This window comes from Xenopus laevis, chromosome 4L (assembly GCF_017654675.1).
Source record: "Xenopus laevis strain J_2021 chromosome 4L, Xenopus_laevis_v10.1, whole genome shotgun sequence".
Taxonomy (NCBI): Eukaryota; Metazoa; Chordata; class Amphibia; order Anura; family Pipidae; genus Xenopus; species Xenopus laevis.
In genome coordinates, this window is record NC_054377.1 from 27,889,206 (window position 1) to 27,911,226 (window position 22,021).

The window sequence follows — 22,021 nt, forward strand, 5'->3', positions numbered from 1 at the left end:
TCTAATCTCTATTTATCTACCAGCTACTATCTATCTATCTATCTATAAATCTATTTATCTATAATATCTATATAATCTATTGTTTATTTATCTATCAATAAATCTATATATGCATATATTATGCATCTATCTATCTATCTATCTATCTATCTATCTATCAATTATCTATCTATCTATCTATCTATCTATCTATCTATCTATCTATCTATCTATAAATGTATCTATTATCTATCTATCTATCTATCTATCTATCTATCTATCTATCCATCTATCCATCTATCTATCAACATCTATATATGTATATATTATCTATCTATCTACTATCTATCTATCTATCTATCTATCTATCTATCTATCTATCAATCAATCTATCTATAAATCTATCTATTATCTATCTATCTATCTATCTATCTATCTATCTATCTATCTATCTATCTATTATCTCTCTATCTCTCTATCTATCTATCTATCTATCTATCTATCTATAAATCTATCTATCTATAAATCTATCTATCTATCTATCTATCTATATCAGGCCCCTTTCTCCCCATACAGTTTCTCTAATTCCCCTACTAACTCTCCTTCTCAGCTCCTCGCTCTCAGCTTTCCTCCCACTATTCTCAGAATTTGTCTCATTCTCTCTCGCTCTCTCTCTCTGTCTTTCTGTGGGTCAAGCTTGTTATGATCAGCCCTGCCTTTTTCAGGCCAAGTTGTTGAGCTGCTGAAGCCAACAGAACATTCCCAGCTAAGCACAAGGTGGGAGAGGCCTGTTTACAAGAGAGAAACACTAGGAGAGGGAGGGGAGTGGGAAAGGGAGAAGGGAGGGAGGTAGTACAGACAGGGCATGGAGGGCAGGCACTAGAGGGAGATAGAAAAAGTCAGGAGAGTACAGACAGGGAATTGGGGAGGACCAGGCATGAGGGACCGGGATGATGTTTACAATCCAAAGAGGTGGGGAAATATGGTATAGCCTTGGACAAAGAATAAACATGCAGGGAGAACTGGACCTCAGAACTGGACCAGATAAATATAGCGTGTGACGAAAGTAAGTTTAATGTGAAAAACTTACCGTAATGGCTATTATCCTGCATTATAATAAACCCGTGGCATTATTTATTATTACTTTAATTATTATTTTTAATATTAACACGTGTGTAAAGCTCCAACATGTTCTGCAATGCTGTACAATAAATGGACTTATACAATAAACATACAGCTTGCATCAATAATCAATACAAGAGGCAGAGAAGGTCTTGCTCAAGTATAAGGGACGTTAAACCTGTTAAACCTATAGTATAATAGATAATATACTGCACTGTAATACACCTCAACATAAGGGATATTAAACTGCACTGCAATAAACCTGTGGTATAAGGGATATTAAACTGCACTATAATAATCATATTACTGTAATATTTCTTATAAGGCATATTAAACTGCACTGTAATAAAGTATAGTATAATAAAGATATGAAAGTGCACTATAATAAACGATATATGATATTACCATGGAAAACCTAGAAGTTGTGTTTTTGTTACTAAAAGCACAGTAAAGTTGAACACTAAATTGACTACATATGCAAAATATAGTCACACAAACAAGATGATTATGAAAAATCAGTATATTAACCTGCACTATAATAATTATGCAATATAAGGGATATTAAACTACTCTAATAAACTTACAGCATAAGGACCATAAATAAACATGGGGGCTCATCAACTGTGTTTTGTAATAGGGTTATTTTTGTCACTTTTGTTTTGGTGATATCCTACCTATATATCTATGTCTATGATTAACGTTGTCACTTATTTATATAGTGGCAGCAAGTTACACAGCACTTTACAGTAATTTATAACAAACGGGGGTCTCACAGTAAACAAAGGGATACAGAAGAAAAATAGCTTACTATCTTCTATTATCTTTCTATATATCATTATTATTTTTATTATTATTACACATTTCACAAATTTTATAAAGGACTGTACTTAGATGTGTGTATACATCTAACATACAACTACTGATCAATACATAATTAAAAGAGGGCCCGCTTTTTACATCTATCAACTGTATCTACTGTATGTGTTAAAAGTATATATAACTAGGCAAACTAAATAAATGTACTTGGGAACGACAGCAGAAAGAGATACAGAAGTAACAAACACATAATGACCCAGCCCCAGGGAAAGGGAGGAAAAGGGAGAGTGAAAGTTTAAACCTCTCCCTCCCTCTGGGACAAAAGAATTATTCTCTGACTATAATTTCTGTCATATGTTTATACATTACAGAACTGTAAACAGCAGTGCACAATGTAGAGATGTCCGATCAAAACCAGTCTGTTATTGCTGGACTGTAACACTCAAGGCCAAGGCTGTCAGGGGAGCATGGGATATATAGGTCACAAGCAAATGGAGGAATACAGCAGAGATGATGCATTGACCAGACAAATACAAATTGCCAGTTAAAGGAGAACTTAGGGCTAAAAATGGCATATTTTATATACTGAACTTATTGCACCAGCCTAAAGTTTCAGCTTGTCAAATGTCAATAGCAGCAATGATCCAGGACTTCAAACTTGTCACACTGGGTCACCATCTTGGAAAGTGTCTGTGACACTCACATGCTCAGTGGGCTCTGAGCAGCTGTTGAGAAGCTAAGCTTAGGGGTCGTCACTAATTATCCAGCAGAAAATGAGGTTGGTCTGTAATATATACGAAATCTGGAGGTTGTGGAAGCACTCTAAGGGCTCTTACACACGGCCGTTCCGACCTGCGCTCCCCTGCGTTCCGTTTGTTGGCGTTCAGCCACAGGGGAGCGCAGGAATAGACGCAAGTAATGATTTGAAATGGGGCTGTACTCACTCAGGCGCGTGTAGGCGCCGAACGCAGGTTCAGACGCAACATGCTGCATTTTTCCTGCGTTCGGCGCCTACACGCGCCTGAGTGAGTACAGCCCCATTTCAAATCATTACTTGCGTATATTCCTGCGCTCCCCTGCGGCTGAACGCCAACAAACGGAACGCAGGGGAGGGCAGGTCGGAACGGCCGTGTGTAAGAGCCCTTAAGGCTAAATCAAAGTAATCTGTAAAGTAAAGAGGTCTGTAATATAAGCTGATGCTACAGGGCTGATTATTAAAGTCTGATGCTAATTGTACTGGTTTCTGTGCTGCCATGTATTAATGATCTGTATTAATTACTAATCAACCTTTTATTGTGACATTTATATTCTATGGGGCAGATTTATCAAGGGTCGAATTTCGAAGTAAAAAATACTTCGAAATTCGACCATCGAATTAAAATACTTCAACTTCGAATATCGAAGTCAAAGTATTTTTCACCGAATTTGGCCATTGAACGAACGAAGTAAAATCGTTTCGAACTATTCGAACGATTTTAGCATATGTTTGAATGATTTTAGTGTACAATCGAACGATTTTACTTCGATGTGTGAAGACTTAGAAAAATGCATTAGAAGGTCCCCATAGGCTAACATAGCACTTTGGCAGGTTTAATTTGGCGAACTATTGAAGTCAAAGTTTTTTTAAAGAGACAGTACTTCGATTATTGAATATTCAAACAATTTTAATTCTAATCGAATTCGAAGTTGTAGTATTCGATGGTCAAAGTATCCAAAAAATTACTTCGAATTTCGAATTTTTTTATTTAGAAAATTCCCTCTAATTCACTTAGACCCTTGATAAATCTGCCCCTATGTGTACTGTATATTGTGAGTGTAAGTTCAGTAAGTGACAGCAGCACAGAGCATGTGCAGTGAATCAGCAGGAAAGAAGATGGGGAGCTACTGGGGCATCTTTAGAGGCACAGATATTTACTGCTAAAGGGTTATGGTTGCCCTGAACTGGTACAGAAGCCCAAACAAAAATGTACAACATTTCAAACCTAGTTGAGCTTTACTTCTCCTTTTAGGAACCTTTGCATTAGAACAAAACTAGCCACCTAGTGTTTGTCTAAAGACTTCTCTAGAAGACAGCTCTTCTGTCTTCTAAATAGGTCACTGTACAGTCAGCAATAAATGGCGGCTGGCCAATCTCCAACCTATCTATCTATCTATCTATCTATCTATCTATCTATTATCTATCTATCTATCTATCTATCTATTTATCATCAATCTATAAAATAAGCAAGATACCCATGTAAATAGTACTGTTGAAATATTTGCACCACATATGCATATATATAATATTTTCCTATATTGTAAGCTCTTGTGGACAACAATTGTTTCTGTTTGTCAGTTATATATATAGCCCTTATGTGTTGGTTCTTTATAAATAATAATCCAGAAAAAAAAAAATGTAGTATTAATTAAAACCTAATTTAAATAATATCTTATAAGAATGTAGAATATGTGCAGTTCCGCAGTTTGGAGAAGCAATGTTCCTATCTGAAATACCATGCCACAAGCCCTGTCCAGGAATACAATGTACCTGTTTATATTGTTTAAAAAGCCTTTCATATAGAAACACCTGATTTAGTTTAGATTTTAAAAGAGTTGATTCAGTTTCAGGTTTTCCAGCTAGAGTTTGGAGGATTGGTTGTGTCTATTCAAGGGATTATATGGCCCCCAGCCTGTCTGAGCACTTCATATACTTCTTTTGTAGGAAATCCTCAGTTCATTAGATTGAGCCTGCATTTCTCCGGATATAACTGATAACTGTGCCAGTAGATGGAAAAAGTAGATCAGCCCCTGGTTTATATGAGGGTAGATGAGAGGAATAAAGTGGGGATGAAGTACAGCTGGAATGCAGTGCGCCATAGATTGGGGATCCCTCTGGAATCCTGCAGCCATTCTTTGTTCTGTGGCCTCTGACACACTGTGGTGAGGATGACTCATGGGGTGCGGCAGGATGGTCCCCCCCACAGTGTGACTCATAGCCAATATGCTCCGCACACTCAGCAGAGTGTTGGCTAACCCCTTCAATGCCTGGGAGTTTGCACCTTTTAACCCATTCATACCCAGAGCATTTGCTAGACACATCATATATTTAGCCTCAGAATATAGGGAATATTGCACAACAGCAAATATTTTTAATAAACTGGATGTATGCAATATCAAGCACAAAAAGAGAACATAGAGACTTTTGGACTGCTAACTGTCGCATGCTGGTATTGTAGTTGTTGAGCGCCACCCACTAATGTTTTGCACAAGGTACCATTTATCCTAAGACCTACGGCTCCATGAGGCTCTGCGGGTGGTTAGTCTGCACAGATGTAATGGCAGCAATTGGACTAAAATGAGTTTGGGTTATTTTTTCTTCCATTTTCAATCCCCTGTGAGTAGATGAGTTATTACATGTTCTGCAGATTCCTGTTAGTAAAAGTTCACAAAGAGCTGGAAGGTCATGCCTCGGACCTCTCTAAGTGAAGAGTGTTAGGTGGCACCCGTCCTGCATTGCTCTGGGCCCCTCTATCTCTTGCAAAATGTTCTACAGGCTTGTGTCAGTACCAGGAGCATATGAAGTTCTGCAGATAGATGGGCAGCTGAGGGTTACTCATATTCTGCCTATTCCTGGCAAGATGTTAGTTGCACAATGCATGCAGTCCCAGGGCATTAGAGCTGTTACACAATACGCCTGGAACTCAGTCTGGCAAGGGAGGGCTGTGACAGAGCTCTGGCAGCTAATGGCTGCAGAAACCTTTCACTGTCCATGCTCTTAGCTCTGCATTTTCAGTTCAGAACGTAGGGATGCAACCCCACCCCTGTTATAAACCAGACACAGTGAATCCGCATCCAGTGTGGCTTATTAGCATTTAATATAATCTGCAGCAAGACACTGAACTAATTGCTAACTATCTTACCGTTTCAAAGTGTTAGGGCTCTTACACATGAGCGTTTTTACCTGCGCTCCCAGGGTTCCGTTTTTTGGCGTTCAGCCGCAGGGGAGCGCAGGAATAGATGCATTTCATTATTTCAAATGGGGCTGTACTCACACAGGCGCATGTAGGCACCGAACGCAGGTTGAGACGCAACATGCTGCATTTTTCCTGCGTTCGGCGCCTACACGCGCCTGTGTGAGTACAGCCCCATTTGAAATAATGAAATGCGTCTATACCTGCGCTCCCCTGCGGCTGAACGCCGAAAATGGAACGCAGGGGAGCGCAGGTAAAAACGCTCATGTGTAAGAGCCCGTAGGGTGGCCACACGATGGGGGTGTTAAACTGGGTAAAGTCTAATTAAGCAGAATTGTTGTACAAAAGAGTGTTAAATTCACAAAAAAGCCTCACTCGAATTTCCTGAATAAGGTGCTTTTGTACTCTGTGAAATTAACCTGATGTTGTGGGTTTTTTTTGATTTTTTTTTAAGTTGATATAATTTTTTTTGCACTTTATCATTAAAGCACACACCACAAATAATGTTTTTTTTATTTTCTATTTTAAACAGCTTTTTGAAAATGTAAATATTAAGAAATCATTTATTTCCCCCCACCCTTTAAATAGCCAGTTAGTAATCCAGACCACTGACTTTTTGAACTGTTACAATTTGTTACAGCAGTTGATACATTTCTCAGTAGTTGCAGTCCCATAATGTGCCCCCCAAAGTCAGTAAAGTCTGTTAAAGGAGAAGGAAAGTGTTCTTGCACTTGGGGGTGCAAAATGTTAGGCAACCCCAAGTGATTATATTGACTTACCTTACCTGACTTACCTTGTGCAAAAAGACTTTCCTTCTCCTTTAAAGATCAGATTGATTCATTAGGGGGTTCCCTGATGCTGATATATCATATATTAACAGGGGGGCAACCTGGTCTGCAGAATTTTAATAATATTAAAATAATAATAATTAGGTTAATCACAATGGTGGCACAAAGTAATAAAGAATGTTGAACAAAAATTGTGGTTAATAAAAAAAAACATTAAAGGAGTAGTTCAAATTTGGCATTCATTTTTTTATAGTTTTTGAATTATTTGCCTTCTTCTTCTGACTGCTTCATACTTTTTATTACTCATCTTTCTATTTAGGCCTTCTCCTATTCATATTCCAGTCTCTCATTTAAATCAGTGCATGTTGCTAGGGTAATTTAGATCCTAGCAACCAGATTGCTGACATTTCATACTGTTGCTGAGTAAAAACTACAAATAAAAAATGAAAACCAATTGTAAACTGTCTCAGAATATCACTCTCTTCACCACACTTAAAGATAATTTAAAGGTGGAATGACCCATTTAACATCACAAAAAGCCTCACTCCAGTATCATGATTAGGGTGTTTTCCTGTCTTTCTGTGTGCAAGCACTACTCCTAGGTTTATCAATGTCCTCCAATTAGCTAGGATAGGCCACTAACTGTCTCTATCTTGAGATGTATGCCCATCACCCTACCTTTAATCAGCCTTTAGACAGGTATTGGTGGGGGGAGTGGTTCTGCTTATACTCTTTTTGTTTCTAAATGAAGCTTGCTATTGGTCTGTCCTAGCCAATGGCAAGGATGAACCGAGGTGTAGTGCTGTGATGTTAGAAGACAGGAAAAGAAAATTACAGTAGCATGGCTCCAATTTTCCCTTTATGTGTGGTTTGGCATTAAATTGTCATGAATTTGTAGTACCACTTTAAGGAAATCTAAAGCTTAATTAAAGAAGTAGGCTAGAAATGTTGTACATTATGTTGTACTTCTGTACCACACAAGGCAACCACAGCCCTTTAGCAAAGAAGATCTGTGACTCTGAAGATGCCCCAGTAGCTCCCATATTCTTTTCTGCTGATTCACTGCACATGCTCTGTGCTGCTGTCACTTACTGAGTTTAGGGACCCATTCACAATATACAGTACACATAGAATATAAATGTCACAATATAAGGCTGATTAGTAATTAATACAGATAATTACTACATGGCAGCACAGAAACCAGTGCAATTAGTATCAGAATTTAATAATCAGCCCTGTAGCATCATTTTATATTACAGAACTTCATTTTCTGCTTGATAATTTTCAACGACCCCTCATCTTAGCTTCTCAACAGCTGCTCAGAGCCCACTGAGCAGGCCCGGACTGGCAATCTGTGGGTTCTGGCAAATGCCAGAGGGGCCGCTGTAAGATGCCATAGACACTCACTATTTAGTGGGCTGGCGGGGGCTGTATGGGCCTCTGTGTGGCCTGTTGGGGCCTCTGGGTACCTGAAATGTCAGGGCCTATTTTGATTCTCAGTCCAGACCTGCTACTGAGCATGTGAGTGTCACAGACACTTTCCAAGATGGTGATCCCCTGTGACAAGTTTGAAGTCCTGGATCATTGCGGCTATTGATAAGCTGAAATTTTAGGCTGGTGCAATATGTTCAGGATATAAAATATGACATTTTTAGCCATATTCATTTTTAGGGTTTAGTTCTCCTTTAAGGGGTGTAACACCTTTTTAAAACATAAATTATGCACATGCCTTATGCCATACACATAGCACTGCCTTAGCATGTGGGGGCTGTTTGGGTCTATGTGAACCCAAAATGTCAGGGCCTATTATGAATCTCAGTCTGGGCCTGGTGTGTAGCTTGAGGCACATGAATACCTTCTGTTTTAAGAAGGCTCTTGGTGCATATATTGCATTGTGAAGGGCTCTTTGGCTCCCTATTGTCATTCTCATCCTAACCACTATGCTTCCTTCACTTCAAGTACCACTCAAGTATCACACAAATCTGTTGGAACAACTTATAACAATGACAGGTTTATACACAAAGGTGAAGTAACATAAAACTCGAGAAGAACGTTTAATTAACTGGCACTTACATTGCAGTGCCAACCGCTGTAACCTGCAGCCCTTAATATCCTCCTATTTGTGGCTGTAAGTCACCCTCCCACAGACTCTATCTATGAACAGGGACCTCCATTCTCTTGTCTGTTTGACACTAAGCTCTCAATCTTAATGTTAGTGTGCTTTGTATTTATTTGTATTTAGTATTGCAATAACCCCTGTTTGTCCTATTAATTTATTGTTCTACTGTACAGCAGAATTCACAAAAGCCTCACTCCAGTTTTGTCAATAAAATATTTTGGAACACCCTAGCGTTAAACATACGTTCCCGGTGTCCATTTTATGAATTTGGAGTTCAATTTAAGAATAAGTGAAATTACTCCAAGTGAAATAAACTGGAATTTGAATTGAAAATATTATTGGAATCAAACTGCTGTTAAAAGGATGTTAAATTTCCCTAAATAAATATGTACATTTTGGCATTTATTCGTTCCAGAATGTCAGTGTAATGAAGTTGGAGTACCAAATGATTCCAGACTAATCTGGATTTACTGCCCCTGTAAATCCAAATGGTAATTCATATTAGTTACATACTACATGGCTGTACAGAAACCAGTGCAGCATGCAATCAACTACTAATTATATATTCAGAATTATATATCTGATTGTAAAAGGAGTAATGGGGCAACCATGTAGCAGAGTAAAACACAGTTGCACATTTTGGTTTAGATGAGACTGGCTAACCATTTTACTACACGGGCTGTCCAGTATTGTAAATTTGTGGGTCACTGCTCAGATGTGCCTTGGGAACCCAGGAATGCATGAGCCACTTCAATGATCCAGTTGTTCAACCATCTGATGAGTTATAGGATCTGTTCAGATTGGACCATTCTGCTCCCCCCACATGTGTGACCAATCTGGTGCCCTGACCTGAATGGCTATCTTATTTCCAGGGGCCAAATCCAGCTTATAGTTTAAGCAGCCTGCCCTTGCACATTGATTCTAATTAATTCTAACAATGATGGTTATTGTTATTTATTTTATGTGGCACAAGGCTGGATTAATAGCCTTCAGTTCCTGGAGCTGAACATATGATGGGTCTTGAGGAGTTGGACTCATTCCCCTGCTGATTATTATTTTTTTTGCTTTCACACATTCAGGCTTAATAATTGTACTGTATATCATTGCCCCTATATCTTGTGCTGCCCATACCTTATAAGAGCTGAACATTTGGTGAGGTTGCCAAATGAGCAGATCATCTTGAGGGCCAAGGACTAAATTATCAGATCATAATTGCTGTAATGCCGGTGGTCAGATTGAGGACTACATCAACATGCAGATGTGGACCTTAACCCAGGGCTTTGTCACTTTCCACTATAGAATTATCAGTGATAGGACTTTGCAAATCAAACACTTTTCCAAATATAATAATTTATAATTAAATATAATTGATTAGCCATGGTTGTATTTCGGTCTGGTATTGTCCTAGGCACAGGACCTCAGCTGAAAGAGAAAAAGGTACCCTTCTTCTCTGCTACACTACCATATTTAGCAACAAGTATTTTGCGGTGGTAAATTTTGCACTGGGGAGTCTGGGGCTGCTCCTCACCCCAAGTTGCAGCCTCTCCTTCAGCAATATGAAACCAAACATGTCCTTAAAGGTGAACTCCACCCAAAAACTGTTTGTTTTCAGCTACAAAGAAAACACAATTATAAGCAACTTTCCAATACGTTAGTTAAACATTTTTGGTGCCTTTTTTCAGTTGTTTGTAAATGTGATGGCTATTTAGAACAATATCTGTCTGTCTGTTTAGATTCTTGGTTCTGACTCCTGATCAGTGCAGCAGAAACCAGCTGATTATCAGACCTGGAGCAGCATTGTTTCAAGCGTCACAGCAAGAGAAGAAAGAAAGGGATAAACAAATACTGCTTTCAATTGCAAATCAACAACTTCAAACCCATTGACATTTTGTAATGTTTTGAATGTAAATTGGAAAGTTTCTTAGAATGACATTTTCTTTAATTATGCAGGTATTGGGTGGAGTTCCCCTTTAAAGTATTTTAAAGACTATGTACTTATTACTTATTATGTAGTAGAGATAGGCATCAGCTATGGCGGAATTGCAACTTCCACCATCACATCATGCTGTTGCTTCTTCTTTGCAACACAGCAGAGCATGCAAACTATTCCAATACTGCAAAATATGACTCCATTCCACAGAACTTGCAGTCTAGCCTTTGGCTCCTGAGACACAGGGAGTAGATGAGACTTGTCCTACAGGTTAACTCATTCACTGAAGTCAGGTTTTCTTGAATGGGAATCCAGTGCCATAGTTGCTGACCAATTTACTGAGCCACGCCTTCTCCCTAATGCCTTGTACTGTTCACAAATTGCAGTAAATACCATAAACCACTCCGGTAAATATAGTTCTTTAACTGAATTAGGCTAATGTTTCCATGACATTAATGTGAACACAATAACATATCCAATGAGCCTGAAGCCCTGAGGGCACGTAGGTTGTTGAAATAAGAAGTTATATGTGAGCGCCACCTATGTACAATATGGCAACTGTCAGTTCTATGCACACAGCACCTTTAGCAGTTTTGCCACTCCTAAAGGGAAAACATCAGTTTTTCAAGCCACCATGACAGATTCCTTAAAGTTTAAAGGGGATGTTAATCCAAAAAGAAAACTGTTATTCTGAGCAACATTTATCAGCGATACATTTTATTGCAATTGAAAGCTGTATCTATCTGTCCCTTCCTGCATTGCTGAAAATGTTTTTCGGAACAATGTAGCAGAAGTCAGCCTTGTATTGTTTCAACAACAATACTATATGACTTTATCTGATCAGATTGACATAACAGCATGTAGGATCAGATATGATACATCCCACCAAATCTTGTGCTGTTTCATGACAAGATCCTGTGGGACAGATAAGGTCTGGCTCACAAAATCTCATACAAATCTGCCTTCCAGTTCTTTGATTAAATAAATAACAATCACCCAGCGATCTTTACTCATTGTAGTTGTTCTGGGTCTGTAGATATTCAGTTGGACAGATGAGGCAGGTAGGTGAAAGAAGGTGAGCCCAGGAGAATGTTGGGGAAGTGAATCCTCAGGAAGGAATGCCAAACTTCTGCAGAATGTTCCTTTCTCATTCCAACCTGCAGGCAGAGGGGGAAGGGGCAGGAGATAAAAGGACTGTGTTTTCAGCTCCATGGCTTGCACATTAAGGTTAACTGATATAGTGCTTTGTGTGTAAGTGTGTGTGCCTGCTGTAGTGGAATGATACAAAATACCAGAGGAAGAAGGTGGGGTAGAACTTGGCATTCCACCTCATGTGTGAAACAAATACAGAGATTTTGAGCTGCTACTTTGTAGCTGCCTAGATATTGGTTTCATTGTCCTCAGTGGAGTAAGTAGTCTATATAAATCTGTAAGGGCAAGGACACAAGCAGGCCTGGACTGGGATTCAAAAAAGACTCTGACATTTCAAGTACACAGAGACTCAAACAGCCTCCCTCTAGAGCCATTATGCTTCCTGCCCTGAGGGGGGGACTGGAGGTATACGGGTCCCATGAGGCCCTTATTCATATACAATTTCAATAAAAATTGTAAAGCAAGTCAACCTTTAGACATTTTGGGGGCCCGAAAATTAATTTGCTGTTGGGCCTCGTAATATCTAGTTATGCCACTGATTTAGGTACAAGGTATTAGACCCTCCAACAAAATCTTCTTATTATCCCCTACCCTATGATCTGTTTTTGATGTATTTTAACCTGTGTGTAAATTGGGTTGTCTACATACCTGGACTTTCCAGCAGCCACAAGATCTGGCAACAACTAGTTTCTCAAAAAGCTTAAATGAAATCTTTAGGATTATTTGAGACACATCTGGGCGTGGTTGGGCATAACTCTGCATGATCTGGATAAGTAGACAAGGCTCAAAAGGAAGGAAAATATATGGGAAATAAAGTGGGATGTGATTACTGACAAAGGAAGTGCACAAAATGCATCTATCATTGATGGGATTTCTGAATTTTCCTCTAGGCTCATACTGGTCGGTATTTTGCCCTGCGTTCTGCCACAGGGTAGTGCAGAATGAAACGCAGCCTGTATTTCCCTATAGTGCTACGTTCAAGCACAGGAAACCTGGCCACAGGGGAACGCAGGGCAAAATGCCCATTAATATGAGCCCTTAAAGGGTTTTCTTCACCTTTAATTTAACTTTTAGTATGATGTAGAGAGTGATATTATAATAACATACGAAAAGTGTACTTAAAAGAGAACCACCCCTTAAGGCCGGGGCCAGACGATGGCAGATCTCTGTCCTGCATTTCTCCACAGGCCAAGAAGAAGCTGCGCGACTCTGCTACCGCTCCTGGTCTGCCTGCACCCGGAAGCATTATTTTTGTTTGGATGCAGGCGGATTTCAGGGCAGAAACACAACATTTTGCGCCAAAATCTGCCCACAGTTGCAAGGCTAGGGGAGCAGCAGGGCAGCGGATTCTCCGCCTGCAGAGAATCAACATTACTTAACATTGTCTGGCCCCAGCCTAATTATTCTGGATTTTATGCAAACAGTCCTACACTAGGTCTAATTAATTGGTAATTAACTGTTTGCTCAAAATAGCCCTGCCCTCTCTTCTAATGCAAGATACAAACAAGACTGGAATATTTTCACGCACAAACAAAAACAAGAAGAAAAAACTATTCTCATTTTACTTACAGGCTGACAATCTTATTAACAGCTGCCTGTGACAAACACATAGAAACATCATTTGGTGTCTTTTGATAACTTTTTCCAGTGTGATTTATACCCATATGAACAGTCTCTTGCATATGGAATACTCTAAAGCTAGCCATAGATGCAAAGATATGAGCGTACGATTCTCCGTTTCGTAGTGTTTTCGGGCCGTGAGTGGAGTGTCCCGACATTTTCACACATGGCACACATTCCAAAATGCAAAAAAGAGCAACAATACACTGTGCGAGACTTATGTATAAGTGCATATATTATTAGATATGTGCAGTTCAACCTTCCCCATAGCATCAGCCAAATATTCAATATCACGTTTGTAACCTGCATTTTATTAAAAGGATTTCATACTTAGAAGCCTGTGATTTCCTACAGGCTAGAAACCAGAAGAATCCCTTGGTTGACCAGAACTAGCCTGCAGGCATTCAGATAGCCAGCCCTGCCCTGGTTGTAATTACCTGAGTATTCTGTATGGCAGTTGCAGGGTATTAAGGAAGGCCTTCATGTCATATAGTGTTACGAGTTTGAGCTGTTCTAATATAGTGCATCTAGTGCGTGCTATGTTGTAATCTGGCATCCCCAGAATGTGCTTTGGCTCTGTCTGAAGTTACTAAAAATGGTTGTATTCTGTTACTAGTGTGGTAGTAGTGTATAGTGCTGGCATGTGTGATGTTGTGTTTGTGTGTTGGGGTAGGCTGCTCAGGGTTAGTGCCACATGTAGTGCTGTATTTATTTATTGGTTTGATCCCCAGGCCAACTATGGGATCATATTGCAGTCATGCGACAATTGCATAGGGATTTTGAGATCTATCCAATAAATGACAGCCAGTCCAAACCCCCCATACATGGACCAATATGTTGCCAACTGATTTTATTGGCCGGTGTATAGCCAGCTTTACAGACTGTGAACTGTATTAATGAGTTTTAGCATTTAAAAGAATGTGGGAGAATCACAGCATGCATTTGACTATGACGCAAAGCAAAGACATACACTATTATTCAAGGCTTTTGACTTGCCTTATGTAATTGTTGGTGCACCAAGATTGGCTACAAACAAAGCTAGTGGCTACCAGATGTTTTGCACTTGAAGTTCCCCTTGGAGGTCCAACTTCTAACCAAGGCCTCCCTATAAGAATTAGCTAAAAACAAGATTACACATATAGGATAAACGTTGGGTTATCAATCATATTTCCAAAAACATATAGAACTCCAGTCCAAATCTCACCCTAACTGACCTTCAGTATAGACTTTCTGTTGTACTTAGAAGATCATATACTCATTTCCCCTACTATACATGTGCCTCAGACTGAGCCCCGCTGCAACTCCTCCAGGCAGCCCTGGGGAGGGATCCACTGCATTAGGTACATGATCACATAGGTGTGGAGATTGCAGGTGTGGTTTGCAGAAACAGGTGGCATGCTTCAGGAAATTATTTTTAGTGTCATAGATAATAATCTACTGCACATACTCATTGCTTAAAGGGGCTGTTCACCTTTAAAATAACTTATAGTATTACCATTTTTTATTAATTGTGATTTTTTAGTTATCAAACTTTTCATTCAGCACCTCTCCAGATTACAATTGCAGCAATCTGATAGCTAGGGTCCAAATTACCCTAGCAACCATGCATTGATTTGAATTAGAGACTGGAATATGAATAGGAGAGGGTCTGAATAGAAAGATGAGTAATAATAAGTAGCAATAACAATAAATGTGTAGCCTTACAAACCATTTGGTTTTTTTAGATGGGTCAGTGACCCCCATTTGAAAGCAAATAGAAGGCAAATAATTCAAAAACTATAATGAAGACCAATTGAAATGTTGCTTAGAATTAGCCATATCTATAACATACTAAAAGTTAAGTGTAAAGGAAAACCACCGCTATAACAAATGAATGCACAAGGCAATGTTATCTACCCAGTTCTAGACAAAATAGATTTGGGTGCACCTGCCTGGGCAGCATTGCTTGGAACTTTTCGCCAGATCGGATATCGGCAATGTAGCCAGTTTGCCAACAGGAACACCATGTTCTGCAACTTCCAAACTACTGTAATGTCTGTGCACAGAGCAGAGATGTGCAGAACAGCTGGTGCCAGCAGGTAAGGACCATTTGTAAACTCAGTGTTTGTCATGTAAACAGACAATGATGTTTTGTTTAGTCAACAAAGCAGCAATGATGTTAGGGGAAAAGGACCATCTGACCCAGCCAAAATTGTATCCACCATTTTTTTTTTTTTACAATAAGAATATTTACAGCTTTGAGTGCCCAGAGCATGCTGTGTACTTCTATGCAATTACTGTGCATAATTATAATCATGCCCGTGTATGAGTCACTCAGCTTCGTGCATGTGGTTTGGCATCAAACGTATCCCGTGACTGGTTGCCACAAGGGGGCAGGGAGGGGCCGGGCACATACTGACAATATCTAGCATCTACATTTCATAACAGCAGCTCTCCAGTACAACAGATTTTTCAGGTCCCAGTTTGCTCGAATTCTGCATTTATGGAGTGGAAAATCTGAGCCGGCTCATTCTACATGACTTTTTATTCAGTAAGCTTTTAGCACATATCTCTTGCACACTTTACTGTATGAGCTTTCTTTCTGAGTAAAGCTATAATATAACAGTACGCAGAAAGGTGTGCAACTTTGGTAAGCTAGCAGATTTGCACAATAGCTGGACACACCCAGCATGCTTCAGCCATACTGTACATTACTGCCCTCTTGTGGGGACTCAAACGCAAACCCAAACTGAAGGCTGACCCCCCTCCCAAAAACTGCATGTGTGTAAAGCTGGCCATATACGCAAAGATCCTATTGTACGAATCGAGGATTCGTAAGATTTTAGGACCGTGTGTGGAGAGTCCCGACATTTTTCGTCTGGTGGAGATCGGTCGTTTGGTCGATCAGACAGGTTTGATTCTGTCCCGACCATCCCGCCGGAGCCCATTGCTCTCTCATCATAATCCGATCGTTCTGCCATAGGGCAGAACGTTCAGATTACCCCCGATATAGCCAGGCCCGTTAGTGGAATATCGGGGAAAGATCGGCTTGTTTGGCGATGTCACCAAACGAGCGGATCTTTGCGTCTATGGCCACCTTTAGACTGCATAGTACATAGTGATCTGATCCGTCAGTCCATTGTATTATATCAATTTCATCATCCATGCGTATTTCTAAAGGCAGAGACACGCTCAGGTTTGGGGAGATTTAGGAAGGAACTCTACGGGCAAAAACGCAGGAGTCACATCGGATGCGACGAAACTAAGGTAAGAGATGGAAATGTTGGATGAAGTTGCAGCGTTCGTCCGATGTGACACGATTGTCGGATGCACACTCAGTGTCTGCATCGTGTTGCATTGGATCAACGCTGCAACACCATCCAACAATGCTATTACTTACCTTATTTCCGTCACACCTGCGCAAAAACACAGGTGTCACACCTGTGTTTTTGCGCAGCATGTCGGATGGCGCCAAAATCGCCAGTGGCGTTCCTACCTTAGTTGCCCTGCGATAAATTGCCTCTTCTTCGGGGCAACTAATCTCCCCAAATGGCAATCAGAGCACTTAGTTTTTCCGAAGTCGCCTGAAGTTTCCTTGTAAGGGCAGAGACACGCTCAGATTCGGGGAGATTAGTCGCCCAGTGACAAATCTCCTCTTCTTCGGGGTGACTAATCTCCCAGAACTGCCTCCCGATAGCTAGAATGTAAATCGCCGGCGGGATGGCAATTGGTGCGCTTTGTTTTCTGAAGTTGCCTCACGAGGAAACTTTGGGCGACTTTGGAAAACGAAGTGCTCCGAGTGCCATCTCACCAGCGATTCCGATTGTAAATGTATTAGTGAAAAAACTGTTTTAACCTGCATCACAGTCCGCGAGTCCATGAAGTACGTGCCTTTTTTTTGGAAGATTGTTTTCCCCTACCTGCGGGTTCCGCGCGTTGCACCTTGACCATAAAGCCGGAGAGGTGAGTGACTCGCAATACATAGTTCATTTGTTGGAAGGTAATCTCAAGTGAGAGGTTTGGGGCTTGAGCACCCGAACCTACCTACGAACAGGGTTAAGGCGCGCAAAAATTGTAAATGTTTGATATTTGCATCTGAGGTGTAGCATCTCTGTTGAGTGCATTAGTAATTATGCTAAGATTGTGAACTACCCAGTTTAGGGTGAACTACCCAGTTTAGGGTGGCTATACACTGGCTGATTCTCCACAGTATCCAACTGAATTGTATAAGGAAATACCTGTATTTTTTCAAATAGTGCTTCTGGGGGCACCTCATGGACATTTAGTATGTACTACAGCACACGGGTAATTTTGTACCAGAGGAGCAATAAAGCCCCATTCAATGCGTCATGAAAAATAGTAGAGTGCAGTTTTGTGTAGAAGATCAATATCACTCAATAATGCTGCACTTTTCAAAAGATGTGCCTGCATGAAACTGCTCCAGCCAATTTCCATTTAAAGTGAATGGGGGCTATCTCAAGCTCTTTGTAACCTGCCCATGGAGCTACAATATGCCAGGGTGGCCAAATATATCTGATCCACTGCTGTGCCATTGCCCTAAGGCTCCGCTGAATACAACAGACTGGGTGGTGCTATGTTTAGACAACAAATTAAAGGTGGCAGAACACAGCAGAGCTAATAGCAAACGCAGCAATGAAACAAACAGAATAGAAAATAAATGACATAACTCCCAACTGTCCCGTTTTTAGGAACAGTCCCAATTTTGACAGCTCAGCCTGTAGTCCAGGGTTTCTTTTTGAAATGCCCCGACTTTCTCTTTTATCCCCTGCGCTGACTTGAGAAAAAGATCGCTTTTTTTGGCAGACAGCCCAGAACAGTCAGCAGCTGCACTTGGATACTTTTTTAACAATTTAAGATAAGCAAAGAGACCATTTTAACTATTTAAGATAAGCAGGTCTCTTGGGAGAACTGAGACTTGCAGCTTAAAGGGGAATTCATTTTCATTAGCAAAACTATTATAACTCATAAAGCATTGCACTAGAACCCCCAGAAATGTGTTCAAACTTTCATAAACTGCCAAATTTTGCAAAATGGACATGGTAATTAGGGGGTGTGGCCAAAATAGTGCGTGGCCAAAAAAATTCAGCGTGACATACATTTCTGTCCCTCTTTTCATTTTTCAAATGTTGGGAGGTATATAGTACAAATGTACAAAACGTTGTTCCTAAATAAATAACAGCTAATAATCCTTTCCCCTTTCCACTCAAACTTTGGGTTGCCCACTCTATGGGTGTGGGGGCAGCCTGAAGTTCTGTCCTAGAAACTGCTGGGTGGACAATCACAGAATGAACACTTACTAGCGGTCTTGGCTATTCTTAGGGTTACAGCTGAATGGCCATGTAGAATATTTTCATATGTTTGCAGCCTGGTTATGAGTCTACATGGAGGTGCAACTAAGTCTGATCACTGCTCTAAGGCTAAAGGCACAACACTGGCCTCCTGGAATTGCAGCAAATGGCTTATAAGGCATTTGCCTCAGACTATGCCCACGGGTAGGATTTAGGCCAGACAGCGCTCATGCATATTTTCTGGTCAAAATGCACCCACAAGCTCTGTTCTAGGGGTGCCATGTAAGTATAACTTAGTCACAATCATGGAGGGTTCAGATCGGCATTGGTATTTTTTAAACTAGTGAAGATGCACAGTGTGACATCAGTCATAGAAATCGGTCGTTTGGTCAGTCGGACAGGTTAAAAGATTTCTGTCGGCTGCGGATAATATCTCTGCGTGTATTGCCGATCGTACGATTTTCAGTGGGAGAGCAGCTTTGTCAGACATAACTTTCGTACGATTGCTGTCAGCGGCAGAATATCTGTTGTTTTGTACTTTATTTGTTCGGAATGGTTAGTGGCAGGTCGGGGAGATGAGGAAGTCCGATTGTACGATGATTCATATGATCGGATCTTTGCGTCTATGGCCAGCTTAAGGGTTGAATGTTCCAAAACCAACAGATTTCCTAAAGCATGGCATTATTACTGCAGGGAGGACTGAGCATGTACAGTAACTGCACAGCAACCCACACCGAATTACTCATAGTCAAGCTTTAGCTGCTTCTTCCCTGGCACAACTGAGCAAACCCATCCTTATTACACTCTGCCAAAGGTTATGCTACAAAGGGTTTACCAAAATAATCCAGCAATATGGAAAAGCGAATGGCAGCAAGTTATGCAAAACTTTAAAAAAACTTAAAAAAAACACCCACAGATTTATCAGCATGATAAAAGCGCCACTTAATGGTGGCAGTTGATACTGCGGTCTCAAAGCTAACAAAATGGCTTCAGCCAACTGTACATGAATTTACCTCTAGTTGTTTCTTTGCAAACACACTGAAGATGCTTATATATGGAGTAGTACCGTCTTAACTTAAAAAGGTGAATATCACTGTAAAATATGAAGATACTATTTTTTTTCTGTAACCAACCCTGGTCCTGGGAGGTTGTCTGTTCCATTGAAAGTTGATTGCATGCAGTACTCTTCTTCTATTCTCCTCCAACCTGCAAAAATCAATACAAGGGTAATATGTCAAGGCTAGATGTGCAATCTGGGCTCACTAATAGTGGTTAATATTCCCAGGGAGCTGACCACTCTGACATCAATAAGGAACCTCCCAAGGATAAAGTGGAACAAGGTCACTTTGCTTCTGGAACGGCTTTCATTGTTTACAGTAAGTACTTGCAGTGTCACAGCTTTGTGATGAGAGAGACAGTAGCAATGTTCCAACAAGAAAATGCATTCAGCTGTTTTTAGGAGCCTCTCCTGGGACATAAGGCTTCACTAATTGTGAAAAACAATTTAAAAAGAAAAAAATGCATTCCACAAATCCAGCATGGCACAAGTATTTTCATAGAAAAATGCAGTTAACACCCTTTTTTAAGGGGCAGAAGAATAAGGCATAAGTGCTGCACTCAGATTGTTTACATGTGTTGTCCTGAAAGTATTTTTCTGTAATGAATATGTGCTCTATATTTTTTGTGGGCAAGTCAGGATTCAAAAGGAGTCAATTTTCCCCACAGATCTTAAAGAAAAGAATTTCTGCTATATGTGGCTACCACAGCATTATTCAGTAGCTGCTGCTTGTGCCTCAAGTGTGGGCAACCCTGGGAGCTCTCTGGATGGTTCACTCAAATTGTTCACAGCAGCAGGGTAGTAAACAATGGAGGTTAATATATGAAGTCCATATGAATACTCGAACCATGTTTGTATAGGCAACCGATGATGTCAAAATTATGCCTATGACACATACTTTTATGTATTGCTTGGGATGTGAAATGCATTGGTATCGAACTGGCAAATCCAACAACTTACATCCACAATTATGCTGGATGAAAGTCATCTAAACAGAGGCCAACAGTTGCACAAGGAAGAATCAACTGAGACTCGTGAACTGGTGAACTAAGCTGCCAGTATTGTCAGCTACACCAAGAAGCCTGAAGTTCAACTTATAATGTCCTTAAAAGCATTCCCTATACTGATTTACAATCACAGCCATATTTATCATACAGGCATTCAAGGGGCCATACCTAGGGTGACAGTTTTAAAGGAGAAGGAAAGTCTTCCTCCACTTGCGGGTGCCAAATATTAGGCACCCAAGTGATTGTATATACTTACCTGAAATTCCACGCAGGTGCTCCTATCAGCAGAAAACTGCAATGGCCCCCAAGTTATTCCAGTGAGCAAACTTACAGAACAGTTACTTTATGTCCCATGTAGCCCCCCTTAAAGTCGCTGACTAACTCAGGTAGAGAGCTGAAAAGCAGGAATTCATGTTCAACAGCCAGTCACTCCAGCCTTTATACATTACATTTTTGGCTAACGATAGGATTTTTTTTATTTTGCACAGCCTATTTACCCAGATTTTATTTTTACACTGAACTGTTCCTTTAAAGGGAGGGCAGGTCCTATCAAATATGGGGCCCAATTGGGACCATGTTGGCTATGCCTCCTAGACAAAAGTTTCTGGCTACTGACACACCAAGTATATAGGAAAATATACAGGTTCAAGATAGAAAGGGTCAAACAGGGGGAGAGAGAGGTAGGAACTGGGGGCACTTAGGATAAGAGAGGAGGAAAGAGGGGCACACAGGGGAAGAGAGAGAGAGGAAGAAAATAGGAGTGGACTGGGCCAATGGGTTTGGAGCAGGCTGGGCCGATTCAGGTTGGTAGCAGGCTTGGTTGGATTGGGGGCAGGCAGGGCTTATCAGGGTAGGAGGAAGGCTGGGCCTATGAGATTTGGGGACGGGCTGGACTCTCAAAATTTTGGGGTGGGGCGGGCAGCGTTATGTGCTGAAAGAATCCTTATCCATGCTGGCCTCTGGTGCAGGGCCCCCAGAGGCACAGGGCCGTATTGGTCCAATAGGCCTAAGGCCAGCCCTGAGGTAGGGAGCCCCTCAGGTGTCTATATGGTATAAACTATTCTTTATGGGCAAGTATGCACAAATCACCAAGTGAAAGAAGAGGTGCGGTGCCTGGGGTAGCACAGGACCTAGATACAGACCCGTCTCCTTTTTCTCCTACATAATTTACCTTTAAAACTAAAAGCAACCAA

At 40.6% G+C, this 22,021-nt stretch overlaps 1 long non-coding RNA gene across 2 annotated transcripts in view; it reads left to right on the forward strand.

The window, feature by feature from the left end:
- LOC108713920 overlaps nt 1-20,544 on the forward strand; it is a 48,046-nt gene extending 27,502 nt beyond the window's left edge. For both annotated transcript variants that reach the window (XR_001935241.2, XR_001935242.2), the window contains exon 4: nt 20,050-20,544. This is a non-coding gene — a long non-coding RNA (uncharacterized LOC108713920). The remainder of the gene's footprint in view (nt 1-20,049) is intronic.
- Nucleotides 20,545-22,021: the final 1,477 nt, after the last annotated feature.